Source organism: Anabrus simplex, chromosome 1 (assembly GCF_040414725.1).
Source record: "Anabrus simplex isolate iqAnaSimp1 chromosome 1, ASM4041472v1, whole genome shotgun sequence".
Classification (NCBI taxonomy): Eukaryota; Metazoa; Arthropoda; class Insecta; order Orthoptera; family Tettigoniidae; genus Anabrus; species Anabrus simplex.
In genome coordinates this window covers 115,937,952-115,950,468 of record NC_090265.1, presented here as the reverse complement: position 1 = coordinate 115,950,468, position 12,517 = coordinate 115,937,952, and the positions used below count along the sequence as shown (strand labels likewise).

The 12,517-nt window shown below is 43.0% G+C and overlaps 1 protein-coding gene across 3 annotated transcripts in view; it reads right to left on the bottom strand.

Moving 5' to 3' along the window:
* Positions 1-12,517, bottom strand: part of emp (epithelial membrane protein) — a 577,758-nt gene that overhangs the window by 214,693 nt on the left and 350,548 nt on the right. The window lies entirely within an intron of this gene.

Sequence of the window (12,517 nt, the reverse complement as noted above, 5' to 3'; positions counted from 1 at the left end):
AGTAAATTTGGAAAACGGACAAGAAGAAAAAGAATAATAATGTAGGATCTGTTTAATATAAATGTGGCCTTAACAATTTGTCAATATCCTAATGAAGAATTTAAATGATTTTGCATCCCACCTTTTCCACACCTGTGGGGTTGCGGGTGCGAACTGTGTCGGATTTGGGCCTGTTTTACTGCCGGACGCCCTTTCTGACACCAGCGCTAATGCGTGTTTATATTGTGGCTGGTAGTGCGGTGTGTTGTGTGAATATGAAGAGGAGAGGGTTAGGACCAACAAAACACCCAGTCCCCGCAACATAAGAATTAATTAAACACGATTAAAATCCCCGCTCCAACCGGGAGTCGAACCCGGGACCCTCAGAACCGAAGGCCTCACTGCTGATCATCCAACCAAGGAATCGGGCTGGTTTTACAACCCGCCAAATATCATTTATATTTTCGGAGAAGTTGAAATACTGGAAATGTCTCGCAGAGCACCTTCATGTCCCACCGGACTGAGCTAGGATCGATCTCGCCAACTCGGGATCAGAAAGCCACTATCGGCTAAGCCACTCAGCCCAGATGGAGGAGTCCATCAAGACAGTTGAGGCTAGATAGCTCTCGGTTGGAATCATGTGTCATAATATTCTCGTTTTCATTCGGTTAGATCTTTCGGTGACTCCACCTGTTAGACATCCTTTCGTCTCAATGACCATTACGACATACGTGGAAGTGAAAGTGATGGAGAAAGTGGGCACTCTCCCGACATAGCGGAATTTGTTCCCAGAGGTAGCAATACCGCCTGGAAACTAAAACTCAACCTGTCCTTGAGAGAGCTAATGTGTGTTTAAAAGAAACACGTATTTGTAAGCCTCTGTTGTAAATTGAACAACATGTATATTTGGTGAAGGAAAGTGGCAATAGAAAATGTAGTTTATTTATTGCACCCTCTTAGATGACCGAGAGAAATTAGCGAAAACCGAGGACCAACCCAATTCGTATAGATGTTTTGAGTATACGCGTGAACGGAGTAACGAAGTTGAGTCTGCAGACTGCTGTCTGCAGTAAGAGGTAAAAGGCCAAACGGTCAGTGTAACGGTCTTCGATTCCTGATCGGGTTGGGAATTCTAGCCAGTCTTGTTAATTCCACTGTCACCGGGATTGGGTGTTTGTCATAATAAACACATCTTAACTTACACAGAACACGTCATAATGTCAACCACCATACAACCATGTAATAGTTGAATACGTCCTTCCATATAGCGTTGACACGAAGAAGGGCATCCGTCCGTAAAACTAGCACAATTCCTCGTCTGTTTCGCGGATTGCATCCATGGTAAACCACTTCGAGGACGGCTGATATGGGAATCGAACCCTCCTCTACTCTGTTGACCTTCCGAGGCTGAGTGGGCCCCGTTCCCGCCCTCGTATATACCACTTTTCAAATTTCGTGGCCGACCAGGAAATCGAACCCGGACCTTCCGGGGTGGCAGCTAATCATCCTAACGACTACACCACAGAGGTGGACTGTCACGCAGATCTCATGACTGAAAATCGTACAGTTCTTAGGTAATATATTCAGGCTTAACTCACAGAAAAACAGTATTGTATCATCTGAAGCCATGGATTAGCCAACAGGATGATGTCAATACAAATTAATATTTCGATTATACAGAATATGACAAGCAATTATGAAGTTCTTGAGTATGATGGATAGTTTTTGTTTAATTTTCTGGTGGGTGGCAAACACTGAAAAGTAAGTGAATTTTTGCATGAATGCTTCGTTAAAATTAAAATCGTTGTTTTATTGGCCTCTTCACTTCTTCAGCTATGTCCAGGACATTTAATGACGTCAGCTACCCACAACAAATTGCACAAGAGGTTCAAAAAACCATGCGTCTTCAAACGAATGCATGTCTCAGTTCTCTGAGTCACATAGTAACGTCAGAAAATAAGAGACTGAATATTGGTGCCAGCTCGTTTGGGATTCGTGGAAAGACACGTACCACTGGTGGGAGAGAGACAGGAGAAAGAAGCATTCCTACACGTCAACCCTCCCTACATGTGTTCTTGGAATATGGAATATTGTATACTGAAGTAAGCCGGTGTTTCCGACTTAACGTGAGCTGAATACTCAAAAAGATAAAGCAACCAACCATTTCCGCACCAATAACAAGAGTTTCATTCGATTTATTTTGAACCTGATTTTGTAACATCAACATGAATAAACTGTCGTCTTAAACTACGTTTTCATTTCGGACTAAGTAAAAAAAAGCTGTCGAAAGTGGGTTGTTCGATTTTTGTCCTATCTGCTTGGCTGTTCATTTGTGTAAACGTCGCGGGAAAACGGTTTGACAGACTTTCTTGAGACTTTGTATTTAAGTCCAGGGATGTCCAGAGATTGCACCAAGCTATATATAATTTGATTAGTACCCAGTGGCGTATCAATATTAAGGGGAGCAAAATAGAAAATGTTCAATTTATAACTTAATATGAATTGAATCGAACCGAACGAGTGGCTGCGAGGTTTAGGTCACGAAGCTACCAGCTTGGATTCAGAAGAAAGTGAGTTCGAACCCCACTGTCGGCAGCCCTGAAAATGGTTTTCCTTGGTTTCCCATTTTCACACCGGGCAAACGCTGGGCCTGTACCTTAATTCCTTCCTCATCCTAGTCCTTTCCTGTACCACTGACACCGTAAGACCTATATGTGTCGGTACGACATAAAGCAAACTGTAAAATAAAAAAAGAATGTATCAAAATCCGTACGGTATGTTATAAAAATTGTGTAAAATATAATTTCCGATATTCTATGGTCTGTGCACTTTTATCCAACGAACAACAACAAAAACAACAACAACAACAACGGTATATTCAGGATTACAATATTACTTTTTCCAAAAACATCCAAATATTTGCGGATATATTTGTTCCATCTAAAACCTGCATGTGAGTTAAAGAAACTAAAATTTGTGATCATTCATCTTTCATTTTTCCTGCACGGTGCTAAATTAGGCTACTGCGTATGTCTGCACAGAAGAATATTTTGGACTACTGACATTCTCACGAATTTACAAGTCTTTGTGCCAAGTCCATCAACGCCGAACATCGCTGTTATCGAAACACTGTTCAATCGCCACAATACGAGTTAAATGGAGATGATGGTAGTTGTTACCGTCATTATTTTTATGAAGTACAAAACCATATGATCAACAGCCTACATTGATCAAGAAGATATTTGAGATAACCATCGAAATGAAAACTACGAGGAAAGGGAATCACGAAAGGAGGAGGAAATGAAAGACTCCAGTGACCTCGGATGCCCTAATATCAACGAGACAGAAGAAATCTAAATGCTGTGGACTGCAATGTCCTAAGTGCAAAAAACTAGTCAAAAATAGCATTACACGGTGTGTCCATCGCGTGTTGCGTTTCTCTAAGGGGTGTGGTATGAAGCGAGGTGAATCTTCGTAGCGAGTGTGTGCGACCTTTCCTTATGTCAACCGCATCAGAAAAGTTAATGAGATGAAATGAATGCCGTGATATATTCCTGTCGAGTACCACCAAAGGGTCTGCTCGATGCTTAACGTCGCCGTCTGACGGAAGAATCACTATCAACAGAGTCATATGCCCTCACTCCACATGAACACTGCGGAGTATGGAACTGAATCCGTACTTCTGGCACGCAATCCAGTGATTAGAAATTGTACACCACCACCTCTCCTAGACGGCCGGCCAACATTCTGATGGTGAAAACGTTTCCGACCAACGGGACTCGAACCGACTAACTACGGTGACGCCTTAAAGATCGTGGCCACCAGACGGTCAACAATAGCATTACACTGACAGTTGTTAATTGAAATGTTCTCTCTTTCTTTGGCTTCACCCATTTCCGCTGGATGGCATTAAAGCTGTAATTGTACAAAATTTGACGGGTTCAGCAGCTCGTTTGTCTATAAAATACTACCCCTTTTGTCTAGCTGATACCAATTTGGATGGTTCAATTCCTAGCTGTGCTTAAGATTAGGTTTCCTTTCAAACCAGCGGGTACAACTTGGCAGTAGTATACGTACAGAATTTTTGATCTGTTTGAGGACGAAAACTAATAGCACAGGCTTGCCAGGTATCCGGTATTCGAATCCATAACAGTGATGGTGGTCCTTTTGTTTAAAGAGGAAATTGTCAAAATTTCCCTCTCAACTCGAATCAGAAAGGGAAAGGTTCGATCCCCAGAAGAGTGTGTGTATCGGTAAAGGAAACTGTCAGGTCATGAGGGGCGTGAAAATAGTTTACTCCACAGACCTCGTAAAGCTAATACCATCGAGATCGGAAAAAAATAAGGCTGACCAAGAGAGGTCGGACAGGAAAGTTAAGAGTCAGGAACGTGATAAATAAGCAGAAACAATACCAAACACAGCTAGAGGACTTATTGTCGCTAGCCCATGGCGGATGGATGCCCTCCCTTATACCTTATGAGGGAGAAAGTAGGCTATTCACTATTAAGGTGACACTCCGGAGATAAAAAGCATGGATTTTCACGAAACGTTGTGGGAATGTCACCTACATAAAAGTAGAGATATCACTAACTTTTCTTTCACAAACAATTCAGTTTTTCCAAAATATTTTTTTGAAATTTTTAATTCCATTTTTTCATGAAATGTAATTAACATGTTAATGTAAATTGCCGGCCCCGTGGTGTAGGGGTAGCGAGCCTGCTTCTTACTCGGAGGCCCCGGGTTCGATTCTCGGCCAGGTCAGGGATTTTTACCTAAGACATAGCCTGTACGGTTGCTAGTTAACATGGTCATCCATCCATCCATCCATACTTCACAGCCGGCATGGTTGCTAGGTTACACTTCCATAACATATTTTGTTACGTGACACTATTTCGTTACATAGATTTTCGGATGGTGATAGTGATTTTTTTTTGTTTCAAGAGGAAGTACTTTTCGCACGACACCCCCTGTCCTCCAGCAGCTCAGTAATACAAGGGATAGAGATATATAATGATGCAATTTGGTGATGGTGGAGATTTTAACAAAGAGGAAGTACTTTTCGGATGACAACCCCCTCCCCCAGTAGCTCAGTAATACAGGAGATAGGTACAGAGATATATAATGATGTAATTTAAGATTTTTTCTTTACATTTATTCGTAAAATAGGTTTAAATTATTGGGTTTAATTATCAAAATTTGTGTACATGTTTAGTAGAAAATTTAAGGAGTAGCTAGATATGTTGATATAACTGAAGAATGCCTCTTGAGAACGGTATCCGTAACCACCGGAAATATATCAAGTCTCCAGATAATTTTGCATCAGACCTTGATGTAGGCAAAATCATGTGGTTTATATAATTTTCTTGTAATAGATGATAGTTCCGTGAGAAACTTTATGATTATGCAACGAGTTGAGCCTACTGTCCGCAGGAATGTCAAGAAGATAAATTTCGGAGAACAGAAGAAATAATAGCAATAGCTGATGACGTACTACAGATTTTTCACAGTACTTTGGTCTGGTTGGTTGCCTGAACAATTATAACAATCACTGTTTCAAATAAATCATGTCTCCCCTTAGAAAAGGAATACCTCTGCTATACTCGTTTTAGGAAGAGGAGTTAGGGATTAGAATAATTTAACAAGGGAAATGTTCAATAAATATCCAAATTCTTTGCATTTATTTAAGAAAAGACTAAGTAAACAACAGATAGGGGATCTGCCACCTGGGCGACTGCACTAAATGCATATCAGTGGTGATTGATTGATTGATTCATTGATTGATTGATTTATTGATTGATTGATACTAGACTACAGTACACGCCAGTATCTGGATGTGCGTGTTATCCAAGGGCTCGAATACCGCGTGTGGCAAACAAGGGTAGCTATCTACTGGGGAGGTTCCATTGGCTTACTGTTCATAACAAATACATGGAAGGAGATCTAATTTGTGGGAAGTTCTTATTCGAAGTCCTTCAGTTATATAGGAAGCTGCAGAAAGTTCATTCTAACAGAAAGGTTCTTCGGATCATTATTTAACCATTTATTGGAACATGGTCCAGTATGAAATTGATAAAAATAATCACGACTATCCGTTGAAACTCAGAAACAATTAAATGACACGAAGAAGGTGGCGGAGAGATTGGAGCTCAAAAATGTTGAGTTTTGATTAATTGTTTCAGGTAAATACCGAATGGGTCTCGAGAGATTCTTTTACACATCCGCGCCGTACGGCATGCAACCCACTGACTTTTTCATCCTTCAAAAATCCGACTACTGTAACTGGTGGATTTGAATTCGCGACCTTGTGACTCAGAGAAGAAACCTTGTATCACTACCCCACAAAGGAAGGTTGGTGGGAATTAAAACCTTGAACAATAGCTCCTTCCTAGAACATCCATAGAAAATAACTTGTTAGGATCCTATTTTTGATATTTTCTATCTGGTCTTCTTTTGTTAATTCTTCTTTACGAGACGTAGAGTGTGTTTCACTTCCCTGCCTTTCATGGTGTCCTCCTTCTTTTAACGATACACTCACTGTATGAAGGAACGAACCGCTTACATGTACCGGTAACTCTTGATTATCGTGATCTTAGCCATGGAATCTTCAATTTTCCGTGGACATGACTTTTCAATTTTTTCAAATCCCACATTCATTGTCCGAAATTCGAACCAATACCGCCTGGGTTAGAAGCCTGCGACGATGTCATTCTGTTATCACCCCGAGTTATCGGTATTAAACGTCCCTGCGGAATAGTTAGCAGAAGGGTTTCTCACACTGACACTTACACAGGTCTGATACCAAAGGCTTTCCTATATGGAAAAATTATCCTTCTCTTCTAGTCCTTGGATATATATATTTTTAATACTTGCTTCTTCTGTTTTGTACTATGACAATCGTCAGGACTTCTTCTCTTTACACTGGTGACCTACATTCTAATCTCCTACATCTTGCATACCTACTAAACGACGGGGATCAGTAATCGGAATGCATTTATACGGCTGTAGCCAGCCCCGTGGTGTAGGGGTAGCGTACCTGCCTCTTACCCGGAGGCCCCGGGTTCGATTCCCGGCCAGGTCAGGGATTTTTACCTGGACCTGAGGGCTGGTTCGAGGTCCACTCAGCCTACGTGATTAGAATTGAGGAGCTATCTGACGGTGAGATAGCGGCCCCGGTCTAGAAAGCCAAGAATAACGGCCGAGAGGATTCGTCGTGCTGACCACACGACACCTCGTAATCTGCAGGCCTTCGGGCTGTGCAGCGGTCGCTTGGTAGGCCAAGGCTCTTCAAGGGCTGTAGTGCCATGGGGTTTGGTTTGGTTTGGATTTATACGGCTGTAAAGGCATGTGTGGTTCATCCAGGAGAGCATGCGTTCAATTCCCAGCCAGAACGTCGAAATATTCAGAAAGGAGGTTTCCACTTCCACTTCCAGATATACAGGGCCCTGAAGTTCACTTAGTCTAGGTTAATTTCTGGGAGCAAAAAGGGCTGGGCATGGAGCTAAAAACACTATACTTCTTAGTGCTTAGTGTAGGAATAGCAACTTGTATTCCTCCAAGGGCCGCCATGACCTGTACGGAGATGAAGTGTTCAATGACAGGAGATGTATTCTATGTCCAGAGAATGTAGATCACGCTGTGTCAATAATGAAGATTTTGATGAGACATCTACGAGAGCAGAGATTGCTAACGAGCACGAAGTAACAGCGACCGTCAGCAAATAACAAAGCAGCAGCAGCTGATTCGTATCGGCAATACTCCTTGCCTGAAACTCAACAACGTACAATACTCGTTAAGCCTGTTTCATTCTAACTTGAAATGTGTGAACGAAAGGTGAAGAGCACAGCTGTGTTCTGAATTATGTTTAGGAGTAAAATTAGTAAAAAATATTTTTTTAAACTGGGCGAGTTGGCCGCGCAGTTAGGGGCGCGCAGATGTGAGCTTGCATCCGGAAGATAGTGGGTTCAAACCCCACAGTCGGCAACCCTGAAGATGTTTTTCCATGGTTTCCCAATTTCGCAAATGTACCTTAATTAAGGCCACGGCCGCTTCCTTCCCACTCCTAGGTCTTTCCTATCCCATCGTCGCCATAACACATATCTGTATCGGTGCGACGTAAAACAAATTGTAACAAAAAAAATTAAATACTGAAATATGTCTCTGTCCGATCATGAAACCACGTGGAAATCGGCCGCCGACGTGATGAACCAGGAATTTGGATTCATAGGACCAGGTGACCTTTTGCAATAATCCACATTCCAGTGGTGATGATATTATGCCCACCTCATGCCCTGCTTTCGGTCAACACTGAGGGATTGGGGTACGGCTGGGTAGTCGATTCCGCAGCACCAGGCGCAGCATTGTTCGATGAAGCGTGTGCTAAGTAACATTGGCCAGGTCATCACCATTCCATACCTATCGAGCTGTAGCCCTGGTCGCTCTAAACAATGTGCGACAGCCTCCGCTGGCCTTCGTCATCAATGAGCCACTGTCGAGACACGGGTGGTCGACGCGTCGTTTTTTGACCATCGTTGCATCACTTTCGATACGAGAGCAGCCCACAAGCCGCGCCGTTTAAGAGACGCCGGTACCAAGGCGCCGCGCCGTGCCATTACAATTGTGCCGCTATCAAACGCGGAGAGATCGGCTACTTTTCCCAATCTGACGCCGGAGACATTACTAACAGCAAGCCTGTAGACCTGCCCTGTATAATTATACTATGCTACCTGCATGTCACCTGTTAATCTCACCACTCCAGACGTCCGGCTCCGTGGCTAAATGGCTAGCGTGCTGGCCTTTGGTACCGAGGGTCCCGGGTTGGATTTCCAGCCGAGTCGGAGATTTTAACATTAAATGGTTAATTCTCTTGGCTCGGGGACTGGGTGTCCCTGCAACTCACACGCCACACATAACACTAACCTCCACCACAATAACACGCAGTTACGTACACATGGCAGATGCCGCCCACCCTCATCGGAGGGTCCGCCTTACAAGGGCTGCGCCGGGCTAGAAATAACCACATGAAATTATTATTACCACTCCAGACGTGTTAAATGTTCCCGGGGCAGGGCGGTGGTGATAATGCAATGGCACATCGGTGTATATTTGTATGTATGTATGTATGTATGTATTTATTTATTTATTTATTTATTTATTTATTTATTTATTTATTTATTTATTTATTTATTTATTTATGTTCCTAAAAGTTTAGATGCAATTCAGGGATGGTGAATAGAGAAAGGGTATTGCAGCACATACACGAAGGCGCCTCCATTCCCACTTAAAATTACAATTATAGACTACAGCATGTGCTTATATACAGCGACCGTATTTACATAGACATATTATTTACATAATATTCACAGGACCAGTTCAACATTCAAGTAATTCTACTTACAGACACGTGAATCCCCACATATACCGTACTTCAATTTGGTCGGTTCATTCATAACCACATACAGTCTAATACTTTAGGGATCAGGTAAACTTTCATCCGTTCTCCCACGCATACTGAACATTCACATAACTAGAAAATTACGTTATATACAGAAGGTTTCACTCTTTTTATCTCTTTTCAAAAACTTTCGGTAGTAATTTCTCTTTCCTGTGGGGAGATTTCATTCCATATTATTATTATTATTATTATTATTATTTTAACGCGCCTTCAATAGCTATAGGTTTTTTTTCTTTTTTTGCTAGTGGCTTTACGTCGCACCGACACAGATAGGTCTTATGGCGACGATGGGACCGAGAAGGGCTAGGAGTGGGAAGGAAGCGGCCGTGGCCTTAATTAAGGTACAGCCCCAGCATTTGCCTGGTGTGAAAATGGGAAACCACGGAAAACCATTTTCAGGGCTGCCGACAGTGAGGTTCGAACCTACTATCTCCCGAATACTGGATACTGGCCGCACTTAAGCGACTGCAGCTATCGAGCTCGGTATAGGTTGTTTATAATATAGCAAGTGTTTGGACTTCGTCCGACAGAAGAGATCTTAAATATGCCCGAAAAAACTTCGAACGACATGTAGATGATGAATTTAAACACCCTCAAAAGCCACGGACCTCAGCCGGTAATGGTGGTGGTGGTGATTATTGTTTTAAGAGGAAGTACAACTCGGCAACCATTCTCTATATAACACCGTTCAGAGACAAATGGAAGGGATTCGACATTTCGAAACATGAAGGTGTCAGCCAAAGAAAGACAAGAGGTACGAAAGGCGTGAAAATGAAAAACTCCGTAGGCCTCGAATGCTCTAATAACGTCGGTGTCGGAGAAGAACAAGAGTTGACCAAGGATGGTCAGATAGGATAGTTGAAAGTGAGGAGCTTGGTACAAGTAAGTGGAAGCAATGCCAGGACTCAGTTGGGGGGTCCCATGGTCGCCAACCCACGCTCCCAAGTGAAGAGCCCCTGTGGCTGCTTTTAGTCACCTCTTACGACAAACAGGAGATTCCGTGGGTGTCAGCCGGTAATAAGCCGGTTATTTTGGTAATAAGGACAACGACAAACCCACTGCGCCACTGAGGCCCAACAGAACAGGAACACTGCCTATTAGTTGTCACATAAAATCTGTGGCGAATAAGAAACACAAGGCTGATGAAAAGATTGTCTTTAACATGTAAAAGGCTACTTGTTTAACGTCGCACTAAAGGTTTTCGGTGATGGAAGGATGGGAAAGGACTAGGATTGGGAAGTGGTGTTGATTATTGTTTTAAGAGGAAGTACAACTGGGGAACCATCCTCTGTTATCACTAATCACACTAATCAGAAGAAAAAATGGAAGTGGTCCGACACTTCGAAAAATGAAGGTATTGGCCACAGAAAGACAAGGGCCACAAAGGGCGTGAACATGCAAAACTCCCTAGGATTCACAAACCTAATACCGTCGGGTTCTAAAAAGAACAGGGATTGGCCCAGGGGGGTCGGATAGAATACATGAAAGTGAGGAGTATGTCACAAATGCCATGACTCGGATAAGGACTCCGAGGTCACCAGCTTGCGCTCCCAATTTAAGAGCCCCTGAGGCCCTTTTTAGTCGCTTCTTACGACAGGCAGGTATACCGCAGGTGTTATTATACCACCTCCACCCACAGGGGATTAGGATTGGGAAGGTAGTGGTCGTGATCTTAATTAAGGTACAGTCCCTGCACTTGCCTGGTGTGAAAATGGGAAACTACGGAAAACTGCCTTTAGGGATGCTGGCAGTGGGATTCGAACCCACTATGTCCCGAATGCAAACCCATAGATGCACGGCCCTAACCGCACAATAATATGTGGGACGCAGAGGATGTTTCTGTGTGACGCAGATCTTATTTTAAACCTGAATAATGACACGTAGTAAAACTGTCTTAACGCAAGACAGGTAATAGGTAAATAAAATATGATGAAGTGTTAAATGAAAAGCATAAATTATATTTAACGCAACTTATGTAAAGAAATTGCCAGGTTCACGGACAAATTAAGAAATAATAATAGTATTGTTTTTACGTCCCTGTAACTGCTTTTGACGGTTTTCGGAGACGCCCAGGTGCCAAAATTTTGTCTCGCAGGAGTTCTTTTACGTGCCAGTAAATCTACCAACACGAGGCTGACAAAATTCTGGCACCTGGGCCTCTCCGAAAACCGTCAAGAGTAGTCAGTGAGACGTAAAAATAAACGTTATTATTTCTTAATTTGTCCATGAACTTGGCTACTTCTTTACATAAGTTGCTTTAAATACAATCGGACTGAGCCAGGATCGAACCTGCCAAGTTGAGGGCCAGAAAGCTAGCGTCTCAACCATCTAAGCCAGTCAGCCCGGCAAATTCCGAAAAAGCAATGGCCTCACATATACTGCAAAGGAACAGCTGATTAATTTGTTGTACTTTTTCAGTGAACTATTTCCAAGATGCCGGGAGAAAACAGATCTTAGGATATTTAAAGTTAAGTAACATAACAAATTTGAAGAAGTAGGATATTTCAAGTACTGTACTTCGATTATGTTATCTCCGAAGATGACATTACAGTGGTTAATCGAATCAGGAGTAAAGCTAGTGCAGTTACAATCTTCAGTATGCTGTGCGATTCAGTTAATTCACAACCCATATTATTCTGTCACATTTCTGCATTCGTCCGCCTCTGTGGTGTAGTGGTTAGTGTGATTACTGACTAGCTACCAACCACGGAGGCCCTGGTTCGATTCCCGGCTCTGCCACGAAATTTGAAAAGTGGTAAGAGGGCTGGAACGGGGTCCACTCAGCCTCGGGAGGTCAACTGAGTAGAGGTGTGTTCCATTCCCACCTCAGCCATCCTGGAAGTGGTTTTCCATGGTCTCCCACTTCTCCTCCAGGCAAATGCCGGGATGGTACCTAACGTAAGGCCACGGCCGCTTCCTTCCCTCTTCCTTGTCTATCCCTTCTAATCTTCCGATACCCCACCAAGGCCCCTGTTCAGCATAGCAGGTGAGGCCGCCTGGACAAGGTACTGGTCATCCTCCCCAGTTATATCCGCCGACCCAGAGTCTGAAGCTCCAGGACACTGCCCTTGAGGCGGTAGAGACGGG